At 39.2% G+C, this 11,105-nt stretch overlaps 1 pseudogene; it reads left to right on the top strand.

The window, feature by feature from the left end:
- The first annotated feature begins 243 nt into the window (after nucleotides 1-243).
- On the top strand, nucleotides 244-1,357 carry LOC132045755 (uncharacterized; annotated as a pseudogene).
- Nucleotides 1,358-11,105: the final 9,748 nt, after the last annotated feature.

Here is an 11,105-nt window from a genome sequence, read left to right as displayed (position 1 = left end):
AGCTTATAAATAGAGCTCTAAACTTCATTTGGAAATACCACAAAAAATTGAAGAAGACAACACATCCCAAACAGAGAGAAAAATCTAAGAGAAATACTCTTAGTGAAAGGCCTAAGTAAGAGAAGGCTTTTGAGAGAATTTTTAGTAAAAAAAAATTCTTGAGTGAAATTGGGATTGGGGTTGTGAGGTTGAGTATTGTAAACACTTGTAATATTTCTTCTTTAATAAGATTTGCGACAACGTGGACGTAGATCTCACATTAAGGGTGAACCACTATAAATCTCTGTGTGTTATTTATTTATTCTTCGCTTACATCACGGCGTAAGTAGGTTCTGTCTAAGGAGGTTGGTATTTAAGTGGTCCAGCTGTGACCCTCCAATCTTTCCTGGGAACCTGCTTACAAAGGTCGGATTTGGGATTCAAATCCTAACAACTGGTATCAGAGCAACAGGTTGTGTTGTGATTTTTGAAACGATGGGAGGCGAAGATGGTACGATGCACGGCATCGATAAATTCGATGGTACAGATTTTGCGTTCTGGAGAATGCAAATTGAAGATTATTTATATGGCAGAAAGCTTCATGAACCTCTGAGTCCGAAACCAGAGGAGATGAAACAAGCAGATTGGAATCTCCTCGACAGACAAGTTCTGGGAGTCATTCGGCTGACGCTGTCGAAGAACGTTGCTCACAATGTGGCAAAGGAGAAGACCACGACAGATATGATGAAGGTATTGTCTGACATGTATGAGAAACCTTCAACAAATAATAAGATATTTCTCATGAAGAAACTATTTCATCTAAAGATGATGGAAAATGCTCATGTTGCTACACACGTAAATGAATTCAATACCATTGTAAATCAATTGTCATCGGTAAAAATTGATTTCGATGATGAAGTGCAAGCTCTAATTTTGTTGGCATCCCTACCAAATAGCTGAGAGCCAATGAGAGCAGCGGTTAGTAATTCTATCGGCAGTGACAAACTAAAGTTCAATGATGTTAGGGATCGTATCCTTGCTGAGGAGGTGCGCAGGACAGATTCTGGAGAGGCATCGACGAGTTATGCTTTTAATGTTGAAAATAGAAGCAGAAATTATGACAGAAACTACAACCGAAATAGGGGCAGATCGAAGTCAAGGAATGGCAGGGGTCAATCCAGACCAGGATGAACACTTCGAGTGTTGGGCCTGGGAAAACCAGGTCACTTTAAGAAGAACTACAGGGCGCCAAAGAAGGAGGACAACAAGGGGGTTGGAATCAACGCTGCTACGGAAGACATTGGCGATGCGTTGTTGCTATCGGTTGACAGCCCGATAGGCTCTTGGGTGTTTGACTCAGGAGCGTCCTTTCATACCACCCCACATTATGATATAATGACAAACTACGTGGCTGGGAATCTCGGAAAAGTTTATTTAGCCGATGGAGAGCCGCTAGACGTTGTTGGCATGGGAGACATTAATTTGAAGATGTCAAATGGATCCTCGTGGAAGATTACAAAAGTTAGACATGTTCCAAAGTCGATGCGAAACCCGATCTCGATGAGGTCGGCTTGATGATGGGGGATATGATCTCAACTTTGGTAATGGGTCTTGGAAGGTGGCGAAAAGTGCTATGGTAGTTGGCCGAGGAAAGAAGATTGGCACTCTCTACATGACGACTAGCTGTCGTGATACTGTTGCTGTGGTTGACAACACAAAGAAGACGATTTGTGGCATTGTCGGTGGGACATATCACGAGAAGGGGATGAAGTTGTTGGTGACAAATGGCTTAATTCCGGAGGTGAAGACGGTGGACCTTCATACGTGTGAGCTGCATTCTCGGAAAACAAAGCGAGTAAGCTTCTCATGAAGACAGGGGATTTGAAGGTCGAGAAGCCGGAATGGTGCGCACGGACGTGTGGGGACCTACCACTTGTCCCCTCTCTTGGAGGATCACACTACTATGTGACCTTCATTGATGATTCAACCGGAAGGTATGGGTTTATTTTATGAAAAATAAATCCGATGTGTTTAGTGTATTCAAAAGATGGAAAGCCATGGTCGAGAATGAAACAAACCTCAAGTTGAAGAGTTTGAGGTCCGACAACGGCGGAGAATACACCGAAGGTGATTTCAAACGGTACTGTGCCGATAATGGGATCAAGATGATGAAGACTATTCCTGGAACGCCGCAACAAAATGGAATAGCCGAAAGAATGAACCGAATGTTGAACGAGCGTGCTCGGAGTATGAGAATACACTGCGACTGCCCAAGACATTACAGGCGGATGCGATCAAATACCGCGCCTTCTTAATTAATCGAGGACCGTCGGTTCCTTGGATTTCGAAATTCCGGAAAGAAGTCCGGAGTGGCGAAGGTAAATCTTTCATTTTACGAAAGTGTTGTTTAACTTATCATATGTTCATAATGATGATACGGCTAGAAGCAAGCTTGATCCAAAATCAAAGAAGTGTTACTTTATTGGCTATGGTGACACCAATCTTGGTTATTGATTTTGGGATGAACAAAATCGGAAGATCATCCGAAGCAGGAATGTTGTCTTCAACGAAGAGGTACTGTACAAAGACAAGTTGCAAAAAAATTCAGAATGTCAGGACAAGGAATCGGAAATAGTCGATTTGAGGGACTTCCCGACACGAGGCCGGCCGAGGGTACGGTAGAAAGCGAGAACAAACAATCCGAGAAGGTGTGATGAAAGTGTTAATTCGAAACAAATAAACGAGACGCCAATCACGGAAGCTGGCGTAGATCATCCAGGATTAGGAAGCCGATTCACAGGTACTCTCCATCCCTCAACTACATTCTACTCACTGATAGAGGGGAGCCGGAATGTTATGAAGAAGCAATACAAGTCGATGAATCGACTAAGTGGGAGCTGGCAATCAAAGATGAGATGGATTCACTATCGGCAAATCATACATGGGAGTTAGCCGAGTTGCCAAAGGATAAGAGGGCATTGCAAAACAAATGGGTTTATCGGATAAAGGAAGAACCCAATGGAAGCAAGCGTTATAAAGCAAGGCTGGTTGCAAAGGGATTTCAATAGAAAGAAGGCATCGACTATACGGAGATCTTCTCTCCCGTAATCAAGATGGTGACTATCGAATCTGTTCTTGGATCGGTAGCAAAGGAAAATCTACATACACGCAACAGATGGACGTGAAAACTGCATTTCTTCACGGTGATCTAGACGAGAAAATCTACATGCGACAGCCGGAGGGATTAAAAGTCAAAGGAAAGGAGAATCTGGTGTGAAAATGTTATAGCCCGTACTTCGCACGTACGGATGCTGTGAGATAATGGTGAGAAGTTAAGGACAGGACTATGTTCCAAAATTATTTTGATGCATAAGTAGGTTATGAGTATTATTTATGGATATGGCTAGTATGGAAATATTGAAAAAGACCAAGGGCAAAAGAGAAAAATTCGCAAAATGGTCCATGGTAATATCGTAGAAGTCCAGGGGCAAAACGGTCATTTCACAAAGTTCAAGAAAATTTTTGAAAGGCCAAAGCTTACATAAGAAGAAACTTGGTCTTCTTTGTTAACTTTCAAGAAAAAAGGAAGAAAATTCTAGAAAAGAAAGAAAGGGGGGTCAAGTGTAAATTACAAAAATATATGGATCAAATCTTGCATGGCAAGACATTAGTCTTCTTTATTTGGACTTAAGAAAATAAAAGAAAATGGAAGAATTTTCTAGAGAAGGAAAGGAGGGAACATGAAGTCATAATTGAGGGACCAAAGTATAAATATGTAGGAGTGGGGGAATATATATATATATAGAGGTATGTGGTCATATTTTTTAATCTAAGAAAGTGGAAGAAAGAAAGAGAGCAAAAAAAAAAAAAAAGATGAAGAGAAGGAGAATTCGGCCAACAAGGCCAAGAGGGAGTGAAGGAGGAAAATATTTTTCTTCAAGTATTCCAAGCAATTGGGAGGTCCTCTTTAACATGAGATAATTGTTGGAGCAAGAAGAAGCCCTATTCTTGCAAGTTACAAAATTCTAGTCAAGTGGGGAATTGAGGAAGAAGGTAAGAATTTATGTTCTTATATATGTTTTCGATGATTATGTATGTTGTAGTGTGTAAGAGTGAATGAGATTCATGAAGTTGTAAGTGTTGAAGCTTGGCCGTGTGGGTGTTATGTGTGTGGGAATGATGAATCAATTTTTATGTAGTATTTTAATTGTTGTGTTGTGAATTCCATAATGTAAAATGGATAAAGAACATGAGATCATGCACCATGTGTGTGGTGTGGAGGCCGAATGGCATAGTGTTGTGTAGAGATGATGAGTTAATTTTTATTTAGTAATTTAAATTGTTGTGTTGTGGATTTCATGATGAAAAATGAGAACTTAAGGGGTTAAAAATGAAGTTGTGCTTGTTTGTGGATTATGGAAGGAGTTAGTGTGACTTTGGTGTGGTTCCTTATATTTGCATGAATAATATTGTTAATGTGTGGTGGTTATATTTCATGAATATGGAAGAAAGGAAATGTTGTTGGATTATGCAAAAAAGAGCTACTAATGTTGGAAGATTATGTGAATGGAATGTTGAAATATTGCTAGAATAATCGTTGGTATTGTTGTTGGTTTGGCCGAGTTTCATTCTCGGGTTTGTTGTTGATAAAATTGGCCAAGTTGAACTTGGTGGGATGGAGTATTTATAGGGGAAATGCTGCCGAAATTTCGGTAGCCAAGTGTTATTTCAAGATTCAACTTCTAAATACTCTAATTAAGGTTTGGCAAATGTGACCAATTTGTAGATTTTGGCGGATTTGGGACTTGAATTTGGAGTCGCAAGCGAAGCAGAAAAGGTATGTAAGACTTCACTTTCCTTTCTTGGCATGTCCTAGATGTAATAGGGCTGGATACGGGCCTCGGGGACCATTCATTTTCTCGGAATCCAAGATTGAGATTAGTTACTATTCATTCAGTAGAATTGAAATAGAAATTGTGCAAAACGTGGGAAAACTTCCTAGACCTCTAGAACTTGCATAAATAAGACCTGATTACCCTAAAAACTCTCTTAAGTAATGTCATGAAACGTATGATGCGTCAATTGTGTACGCCGCCTCATTTGACCCGAGGTGGACCCACTGTCCCCGGATTCTCTTTAGTGCTCCGTTTACCCACCGACAAATGTTGTAACTATTCTAAGGGGAATATTTCCATGATGAAAGTGATAACGACGATGTAAAGGAAAGAACATGTCTATGATAAGCATGACAAGGATGACTCCATGACTATGAGCCTTAAGTCAAGAATCCAATGCGAGTATGAAAGTGATAAACTAGTCCTTGATCTTCGATTCTACCCTTTAGCTATGGTATTATTTTCTAAAGATTTCAAAGTCTACAAATAAACGCATATGATGTCCATGATCTCATTCCATGTTTTCTTTAATGATATCTGTCCGTTGATAGTCTCGCCTTAAAATACTCGTTCCTTGAAGGTGAGACAAAAGCGATCCCGGTTAATCCATAAGGTAATCGAAGGTCACCGACCTTACGTCACTTCGATAGACACATGACCTTCCTTGGGCTCCCGGGCGCATGTTGTTTATATGATACATGTATATGTGGGGAATGGGGAGGGCGTGCGTTTCCCCGATTCAAATTTCGGATTCCATCCGGACGCGGATGCCCAGGACGCGGATATGGGAGAGGCCGTACGCGGCGTCTGTTTATGTGATGTATGATATATATATAATATGATATACTTGGGACCTTTGTTGGGAGGGGGGTGAGAGCCGGATGAATCGGCGTACGTAAATGCGAGTAAAAGTACCGTTTTCCGTAAGGTATCCGTATTCTATGTAAAAGAATAAAAACACCGTGTTCAAAAAAAAAAAGAAAAAGGCTAGGCATGCATGGCCTCATACCCCGAGTGGCACTCATATGTACAGTTACTCCTTTATCCTATGATACGGTCTATGTTTCCATACGATTATTACTGCACGAAAGTTACGGCTTTACACGTGATATGTTCCATATGTACATGATATGACTTCCATGATATGTCTCGTATGTGTACGAATACTCTCTTTACATGATATGCTCTACTGCCTCTTACTATGTTATTACTCGTTCATGCCTTACATACTCGGACATTGCTCGTACGACCCTCTTATTCGGGGGTCGCGTTCCATGCAGCGCGGTACACCTGCATCGGGTTGAAGTTAATATAGAAGATGTTCCGGCGAAGTTGGCAAGAGCTCCATTTGGCTCCGGAGTGTGGCCGAAATCGGAAGTACACGTGCCGGATTTCGATTACGATTAGAGACTTTGCGGACAGTCGTGGTACCCGAGTCGATGTGGTGGCTTCATAGGCCAATGTGTCGGTTGTATCATGATATAAGTTTTATACGAACACATTCGATTTGCTCGGAAAGCAACAGAAAGAATATTTTAGTAAGCTTTGTCATGTGTATTTGACTTAGAGGAAAAAAAAGAAATTTACGCATGGAATAAGAGTCAGAGAGTTCGCTCGGCCCTAGGTAAGGGTCGGGTGCCCATCACACCCTGATCAAGATTGGGGTGTGACAGAAAACTTCAAAAAAGTCTGTACGGACTAAAACAGGCTCCAAGACAGTGGTATTTAAAGTTTGACAGCTTTATGAAGAAAGCTGATTTTTCAAGGTGCGAGGCAGATCACTGTTGTTACTTCAAGAAATTTGAAGACTCGTGTCATACCCCTTTTTAACCGGAGGTTAAAGTTAGAAGTACGACATATTGGAGATTCCTATTTTGTTTATGTTAAGGAGTCGCCACCTAATTATTTATGGTGAATTAGGACACCTAAAGTTTATTAAAGTTATGTTTAAAGTTAACTCTGTTTAAGGTCTGCGAAACTTAAGATTCTAGGTAAGGGTTCAATTAGTCTAAAGGGAAGGTATTAGGCACCCTTTAAGACCCATTAACAATGGTTAACCGACCGGACTTAGAGTTGATTAATTAAGGTTAAAAACGTAAATGTATCATTTTATAACATTTAAGAAATAGTTTATAAGTATTACCAAAGTTACGTATAAATATATAAGAATGCTATGTAAAATAGGACTTGTAGAAAATATGGTAGTCTTCATATAAATAATAGCTTTTAGGAAGAGATTTGACAAATTTGGATTTTAGATAAAATTACATTATATGATTAATGACGATGTAGAAAAATCTAGGCTTATTTTATAAATAGGGTGCAAAAGGAGGTGAGTTTTCCTTCATTAACTATATTCGGCTAAAAGTATACATAGTTGAATACGTCTTAAAGTAATGTTTATAAAGTATGCTTGTATTAATATTTACCTATTAGTGACGTTTTCAAATTTTAAGATAATAAAATAAAGTATGATTCTTTTACTCAACCTATGTAGTCATGCTGTTTTGAAGACCAATAATTCTAAGAAAGATAAATATTATGAGTATTATAAATAACTTAATATAAAAATCAGAAAGTGAAATTTATGGGATTAATTGTTAGTTTCTTTTTTAGACTAACCACCCATTATACTAACATTAACCCATTAATCCTACTAAGTTCATTCTAGCTAAGAAAACCAAAACGAAGTAAAATGTTAGTTGTATAATACAAGTTAAGACACACAAAATAAAATAAAATAAAATAAAGGGAGAAAATATAATTAATGGGCTCAACCCCATTCTAGAACTACTGCGGCGTCGCTGTTGGGCTTTGGCCCAGTTTCTTCTTCTTCTTTTTTTTGCGGGTGGGTTGACTCGAAAGGAAAAATTTCGTTGGGCTTTGTCCCAACACCGGATGCGGGAGAAGGATGAGTCTCTCGGACTCGTACGCGGAGGTCATGCATAAAAAGGAAAGAAAAGGATTAGCATATGGTCAAGGGATAACATTAAACATGTGAGGTATAAACTCGAACAAATCAACAGACTGTATACATACTGCGTATATTTTGGTATATTTGAAATATACCTTATGTATACGTAGGTATACAACCTCAGTACCTTAACAACATTAGAGCATTTATAACATTTAAGGAACACAATCTGCCCAGTAGCAGCAGTGCACATTGCAAGAAGAAATTATATAAGATACTAAGGTGAACAGCATCTGCCTAGCAGTGGCTGCAAGTGAAGAAGGAAACGAGGATGTGGACTGTTTATCAGCACAAGAGACAGATCGAATACAGCTCAAATGCTCACTATGCCAAGTAGAGTGAAAGCCATAATGGAAGCATATTAGACAAAGTAATGGTAAATGAAAAGAATGAGGCATGGATGTGGGATGCACATGAGCAATCAGCAAGCATAATGGACAATGGAAAAGGCTTTAAAACCTAGGGTTCAATATTCTGGTTCAGTTCAAATGGAACATCTCATTTATCACTAACACAATAACCTTAATTATTAAGCAAAAGGTAGCTAAATCCAGATAGGTGTATCAATATATGCAAGTGTCAGCAAAAGGTCGAGTTCAAGACAGTAGAAGTGTCAGCATGTTTTCTAAAACAGTCCAATTAGCAGGCAAGTGGATGCAGAGATCAGGTGTGATAAAGACATTATAGGAGAGGCATTCAGATATGGTTCCACACCATATTCAAGCATGCAAGACACAAACAAGTGAAGGGACCGCAGACTAAGGGAAAGAAGAACTATCATGCTGAAAGAAACTAGATACAAGCACAGTCAAGCAAATGATAGCAACGAGTTCACAATAAAGTAGCACATTAAATAAGTTCAGACTCCTCCTAGGCTCACAGAATTTGAACATATACATTGAACACAAAAAGAGGTTAGGCTCAAGACAAGATTATGAAAGAGATAAGCATTTGAGGGAGATCAACTGATTTTGAACACCAAATCATATCGACTTAATCATCCAAACATGAGCTCATACGAACATTTAAATACTAGCAAAATGAGATTAAACTAAATTAAAATGAGACAATAACATATAGATGCTATCCATTGTTAAGCTGCGACAACTGAACTAAACACATACACTAACAACAGAATTGGAAAATGACGAAACAGGACAGGGGCCAAACAAAATTCAGCAACCAACATCGACATGTCATACTATCAGTTCATCATATCTACCCCCAACAGATTACATTCATGACGGGTGTCTTACTAGAAAATAGAGTAAAAGAAAAATAATGCTGGCCTGTTCTGATCGTATATGTAATATACCTAAGATATACACACAGTAGTGTGTATATCAGATGTATATCGAATGTATATCTTCTTCTTGTCCTGATAACCCACAGTATATCCTCTGTATATTCGATTTTAAATCTATCCTAAGTCCTGGAAATTCAGTCTTAAGCATCCGAACTACACTAGACAATCTTTCACATTCAATTAACGATTAATATCCTATCCTAACAGCTCCCAAACATCAAACAAATAATGCGACGACAAAGAAACTACACAATCACTAAACATATCGCAGAATAAACTAAAAATTCTTAAACAAAGCAGAAACTAAAGACCATGAGTAATGAATGTATCGAAGTTTACCTCTTTTGTGTGCAATGAACTGGGGTGTCGAAGCCGTCGACTCTATGCCCGAACTCGACAAAACTCGAACCCGATTAAAGTAACTAAAGTCTCGGATTGAAAAATGAAAGTAGAATAATATGTTGGCTGTTTTTGTTGATTAAAACTTGTGTTTTATAGGGGATTTTCGTGTTTCCAGATCCTTGTGATTTTTTCACGGTCTTCTTTGCCTAAAGTTGATTAGGTTTCGCTCCGAAAACCATCCCCCTTGATCTCCTCTTCATTCCCCTTCTTTATAGGGTTGTGATTAGGGTTTAAAAAAGGAGAGAGGGAGCGTGGGGGGAACAAGAGGAAGTGGGGAGCAGAGGCGTGGGGGATAAGGGATGGAGGAGACAGAGATGCGTGGAGGTGCAGAGAGGAGCGTGGCGAGGTGGGTAACGTGAGAGAGAGAGAGAGGAAGGGTAACGTGGGTGAGGATGGAGGTGACGATGAAAGAGAAAGGGGGAGCGGATAGGGTTTTGAGGAAGGAGGAGAGAGAGAGAGAGAAGGGAAAGGGAAGGAGAGACGAAAGAGAGAGAGTAGGAATGAGGGAGGCGGCTAAGGAGATGGAAAGAAAGGAGAGAGAGAGAGAGAGAGAAAGAGAGAGAGGTAGGGTAGAGAGAATGAGGGAGAAATAAGGTGGTTGGGCCGGACCGGGTCGGGTAAAAAATGGGATTGGGCTGGACGTTGTGGGCTATAATTTGGGTTAAAATAATGGGCTGGGGAATAAAATGTGGGCTGATTATTGTATTTGTATTTTGGGCCATTAATTTGGCTGAAAATTGTTGATTCTTCCTCCGCTATTTAATTATTTTTTTGGGCTTCTAATTTAATAACTAGTACAACATATACTATGTAAAGACAAATAATAATTAATATGTAGAAAAATAAGGTTTTAACAAAGTGTTTCCCTTGTAATTAATTTAACGAGTCCAAACCCGAAAAAAATGAAACGATGACGAACATTTAAAATTTGTGATAAAGTAATGCTCGCGATGTTGAAAATAAAAGTAGTGAAATAATAGTAGTGAAAATAAAGTATTTAGCTCGTCAGTAAATTTAGAAGCCCGAGTAAATAAAATTAAATAAAGGAGGGACAAAATTGGATGTCAACAGATGCCCCTCTTCGACTGGAGATAATGTAAGAGTCTCCGGGCGAAGAAGTTGACTTAGTAACTAATTTTGTTCCGACCAACAAATACGAACTTGAGAAAATGCATTTTTAGGAGAATTGGTGGAAAACATTAGGGCATTGAAAGAAATTATGGTCGAACCTGCTGAGAGAATGTTATTTATGGATTTATAACTTTGCATGGGTTGTAGACGGGTGACGAGAATGGAACATATACTTATAGCCTCCTAATTATAACTGTGGCGTGCAACACACCTATAAGTAAGACTATATCAGACACGATGTAAATTCTCAAAAAATGCCCCAGTGTTGAACTATAGAGACGCTGGGGATGTAGAAAAGGATACGAGATTGCGACAAGAGTTGATTGAGTAAAGTTTTAGCGGTGAATACGAAAGAAATTTTTGGATAACCTACGTATCACATGTTTGTGGACGTAGGCGGAGTCGAGTTCGAGAGTAG

This window comes from Lycium ferocissimum, unplaced genomic scaffold (genome assembly GCF_029784015.1).
Source record: "Lycium ferocissimum isolate CSIRO_LF1 unplaced genomic scaffold, AGI_CSIRO_Lferr_CH_V1 ctg7814, whole genome shotgun sequence".
Classification (NCBI taxonomy): Eukaryota; Viridiplantae; Streptophyta; class Magnoliopsida; order Solanales; family Solanaceae; genus Lycium; species Lycium ferocissimum.
Note: the sequence above shows the minus strand (reverse complement) of the source record. Positions and strands in the feature narration are given on the sequence as shown.